Genomic DNA, 5,503 nt, shown 5'->3' on the forward strand with positions numbered 1-5,503 from the left:
TGCTACTTATATATGTATGGGCCTCAAGGAGGAAACTTCTTCTTTTATATGTACATGTACCAAAAACTCCTCTGTCCTGGGACACACTGACGACTGCTCTTCAACTCACCTTCAAAAGTTAAAACTGCTTTTTGACATTTTTGTATTTAACTAGTACATCTATTAGTAATAATCCCTCATTGTTCTAACAAATTTCTCAAATAATCAAACATTACTGAAAAAAAAAAAAAGGCTAATATCACTTTTATTGTTTCAAAAATAGAAGTGCATACACATGATGCAAAAAATATATTAAGTAATCCAGTGTAATCTGGATCATTACTTTAAATGCATACTCTGAAACCCTGAATGTGTCAGCCTACAAGTCCACTTCCTATGTTTTTCTATCTGCAAGATCTGCAAGTAATTTAGTCTTGTTTTCACAGAGCGCAAAGACATTCCATTTGTTTACACTAGAGACAAATTTTACTCAATTGACGCAATTCCATTGATTAAATAATGGCTTTCTTCCTCATTTTAGGTAATTTTGGCCTTATATCATGACATAAAAGAGGTAAGTGATTGTCATCTGTGTTCATATTATGTGACGAGCAGATTATCAGGTATGAGCCTTACTGCCTAATGACAGGAGCTTTTCAAGGACTGATTTAAGTCTGAATGCTCATAACCTGTTCTGAAAACTAGGCAGATGATTAAGTCAACAAAGGGTCAACTGTAGGCCAACTACAGGTGATTTAACTGGAGGGAACTCTAGTAGTTCAAGTGAAATAAAGTAGATATAATTTGTCCAATTTATGCATTAAAAACACTGCTAAAGACCAGGTTCTATGTATCAGCCATCTTTGCGATAACCGTTCTTTAACAAGATTATTGGACTTTCAGGTCCTCTTTACAGTTTGGGGTTTTTTAAGGGAAAAAGCATACAAAAGTCTGCATATTCCTTATCAGCATGGAGTTTTGTCTTAGAATAAAATGCAGAATTAGCTGTTGCATTTGGAAGATAAGAAAATAAAATCCTTAGCAATCCTAGTAAATAGAGCACCATTGAAACACCTTCACAACAAGAGAGGCATTTGACCTAATGTGCTTGCACAGTGCTAATCCCAAAAGTGTTACTGTACCCACCCACAGGCTCATTTTCTGGTCCTGAACTTGTGCGAGGTATTAGCCACCGCACACAAGGCCCGGGAGAGCCCCGTTCCTCAGGTGAACACGGGGTGCCCGTGGGGATGCCCGTGGAGAGGCAGTACGAGCCTCAGCACAGGAGCATCATCACGGGTGCAAGCACAGCGATGATGCTCACCTGTACACCAGCTCTTTAGCGACCTACCAGAAAAGGCTTTTTGAATCTTATTTCAGTGAAGTACCAGTGACATCTAGTGGGCAGCTCTTCTACAGTAATGGATCTAATGGGGCAAACCCGGTTAACGTTCCAATTTCTCTGAGGGAGGCTACAGAGCAAGGCTTAGCCAGAGGACAGCAGATTTAAAAGGAAACTTTAAAGGTTTTCTAGTCCATCTCCCTGCTCTAAAGCAGAACCAGCTACACCTGCGTCATTCCTAACAAGCACTCGCACAAACAGATCTTAAAACCCTTCTGTGATGGAGCCATAGCCACACCAGCCATGCTTCCTTCTGAGCACTCCAGCAACAAGTTAGGCAGTGAATTACTTGCTGCACTGTAACATCCTTTCCTTCCCCCTCTTGTCCTACTCACATCAGGCATGGAGAACAGCAAATGCTTATAACTTACCTAGTTACCTGGATGAGCAATGGTAGTATGATACCTAAATGGCCCGGACAGGTTAGTTACCTGCCTAGCGAGTCACTCTAACACATGCAGCCTCCGCTTCTCACAAATGTATGGCTTGTCCAAAACCGGGTGAAATTTCACAGATGCAGCAAAACAGCACATCCTTGGCAACAGGACAATGCCCCAGCCAAATTACAATACCTACTTCTAAAAGTAAGAGCACAACCCCCCTCTTCTCAATCTCATTTTCAGCTATAGTTTCAAAAAATAGCCTACTCAAAGTGCCCTGCTCACATTGAAGCTTTTAGCCTAGCTCCAAGGTTCAGCAGCATGTGCAACAGTAGCAGGGATTTTATAAGAGAGAATATTAGGCAGTTGTAGCTCCAAGTACCACTTACCTGTGTTTGCCTGTATATAATGTATCAGCAGCTAATCCTTTCCGAAATAACACTGCTCAAATGATACTTCATTTCTTAAACCATGGTACAGACTTGTTAGGTTTCAGCAGTAATTCCAAACACTAAAACCATCTAAAAGCTATAAAAAAACCCAGTAATTTATTTTCTCAATAAGATTCTATATAAGCACTTTATAGACACTCCTGAAACTTGCTTGAATAACACAAAGATTTTTTTTTTTCGATTTTTTTTTTTTTTTTTCCTAAGCCAGTATCCAGACCTTGGCAGTTTAGGCTGCTGCGTGTGCTTCACACCACACAGCAACATCTGCTAGCAGTTAATTTGGAAAATGGGAGACTGTCACCACAAAATGTAGACCTTTTAAAATAAACACAAGAAAAATATTACCAAGCAAAAATAAAACTGCATAATAAATATAAGTGGGTGGTAGCTACACACTGGTATAGAGGATTTTATAATAGATCAAACAAATCACTATACTGAAACTGCCCACCACAGTGCCGCTACCAAGAGACTGCTGTTTTCAGGCTGAGATCTGGACCTCTCTCTCATCCTCCCTTGCCATTTCTTCCCCTGTAAAAAAAGAAGTCCTAATTATCTATTTACTTTCATGGGATGGTAATATCAAAAATATAAACCTCAAACCCTAAATTTCCGAAGTACTCTGTCAGCAAGAAAAGCTCGCTCTTTATGAGCTCCAGCTATAAAGGAGCAAAGAAGTACACTCCCTCCCAACATTAGATGAAATATGGCTTGAAAGCAAAGTCAGAACTCAGTTACTGGGCCTTGGTGGAAGTGTTGTTCTCGGATGGACTGTTTGCATTAAATAATGGGGTCTGGAGAAAAAGCAAAGTTTTTCCTTATGTCTTTATATTCCTCAGTATGAACAAAAAAAAAAAAAAAAAAAAAAAAAAAAAAAAGAATAATTCTGCCATTTTCAAAAAGAAAACGGAAAAAAAAACCATATAGCAAATAGATAATTTTAAAATGTAGGGCAAAAATTCCAGTGGTCCAGGAAATATGTGGGTGCTGGTCTCTTCTGCCAGGTGGCTGGAGATAGGACGAGAGGAAATGGCCTCAAGTTGAGGCAAGGGAGGTTTAGATTGGATATTAGGAAAGATTTCTTTACTGAGAGGGTTGTCAGACATTGGAACAGGCTGCCCAGGGAAGTGGTTGAGTCACCACCCCTGGAGGTATTCAAAAAGCCTGTAGACAAGGCACTTCAGGACATGGTTTAGTGGGCATGGTTGATGGTTGGACTCGATGATCTTGAAGGTCTTTTCCAACCTAAATGATTCTATGATTCTATATCAACTGCCAGTGGTTACTTTGTGAGCCTTGCCAAATGGGGCTTAGTAGATGTTGTCAGGATCGTATTGAAAGAAATATCCCACTCTTGTATGCCATTAAACCTCAGTCAGGAATCACAAGCCCTCCTCTGTTTGCATTTAACTGGGAAGCCCATTGGCAAAATGAACACTTCAGCTACCGCTATCATTGCAAGGATGGGATCTCCTGTACTGATTTTTCTCACACTTCGTTGCTCTTAGGGAGTCTCCCCCAAGTTTTCAGAAAGACTGTGGCATCTTTAGTCTGAGAGCATATTGCTTCACATGAGTCAGGTTTGTGCTTGGCTCTAACAGTTCAGACCTGTTGATGATCACATGGGAGTCTGTATCATGAATGTTCAGGGTGAAGGGTTTTGTACAAAGCTCCCCAGGAATCACATTTAAAAAAAAAAAAAAAGCCAGAGCATTAAGGCTCTCAACTTGAGTGCTCAGAGTGTTTTGGTGCACAAAATGACCTGGATTTGGGCAGTAGGTTTGATAAAGGTCCAGCTGAAAATAGTGGGGGAAAAAAGCTTTTTTCATCATCAGTGGGGCAGGATTAAATCCCTGTTGAACACTGATGCTGCTGAGGGAGATTTTAAAAACACCCACAGAGATGAGCTGCCTATTTACCATTCACAGGTTTTTACATCTCTCTTGCTTTCTTCCTCATTCTGCCTTTTTGCTGGGAAGAATGGAAGGTGCAAAGTGAATGCAGGGACAGACATTTTCATGGCTCCAGCACATGAATGTTGCTCTCAGCAATTCAGGTTTACTCTTGGTGATGGGCAATGGTTTGAGGTGACTCTAGGCAGCTCAGGCACTCCCAGTTCCTCACAGATAGTCACCAATTCTGGGAGTCTCACCTCGGGGTGAGAGTCTGAACCAGATTTGTCTAGAGTGTTAATCTCTCACAAAACCAGCTGAAATTATCAGAGACTCAATATCCCTGTTGCAGTCTTAAACCCCTCTACCACTGGTTTGGGCCCTCTCCTCACCTCACAGGGGCAGAGTAAAAATGTATGCATTGCTATGAAAGTCTCAGATAACTTCAGCAGCAGCACCACAGAAAAGTCCACAAAAAAGAGAGAGCTTTATATATATAAAGGATTCTTTGGAAACATATATGACCCAGAAGAGCTGGCATAAAACCATGGAATAATAAAGTGAGACACTGAATAACTGTTCCTTCATTCAGCAAGTGCTATCCATCATGTCCCCTGTGCAAGGCTGAGCTGCCCTCAAAGGTGCAAGCTACATATGAGAGCAAAGAGGGCCTCTTCTACAGTGGAAACAGGCATTGCAGACAGTCTCAAGGGAAGAGCCCTGTCCAGTGAGTTCTCTGCCCCCTTGGGTTTGTCAGGAGCTACAGGAAATGGTATTCCTTACAGCAGAAAGATGGCTTTTGTAGGCAATTAAATGCACTACCACTGATAGTACTTAGGTCAGATGTCAAAGGCGGACTGGTGCCAAAACAGTGATATATGGCTGGCATGAAATGGCTTGGGGTGTCACCATCACCTTCCATCTGAAGATATCAAAGACACAGTCGGACATGAACAGATAACATCCACTAACACTTGGAGAAACAGGAATTCCAGCATTTCCAAATATTTCTATCCCCAAGGTAGCCCCAATGAATTAACCCCTGTAGAACCTATAAGTATGCAAGTATACTTGGTTACCAAGCCAGAAACCGGAAAACAGAAAAATAAGAATCTGACAAGCATTTCAGGTGTGCTATGTGACCAATTTTGCTGTCTGATCTGATGAGGTATATTAGTATAAGGTTCCTCTTCCTTCAGTATGAGTAGATCTAGCAGACACAGTTCCCTTTGCTATGGGGAGTGAAAGCTGCTACTGTCACCCTCCCTGCCTCAAGGCTGCCACTCTATACCCCAGACAGCCCTTGATTAACCAAGCCTGAGTTAACCACATTAGACCTATGCTGTCTTTCTCCTCCCACTCTTCTGTTGCTGTGAACGTAGCTACTTGTCCATCTTC

Source organism: Accipiter gentilis, chromosome 30 (genome assembly GCF_929443795.1).
Source record: "Accipiter gentilis chromosome 30, bAccGen1.1, whole genome shotgun sequence".
Classification (NCBI taxonomy): domain Eukaryota; kingdom Metazoa; phylum Chordata; class Aves; order Accipitriformes; family Accipitridae; genus Astur; species Astur gentilis.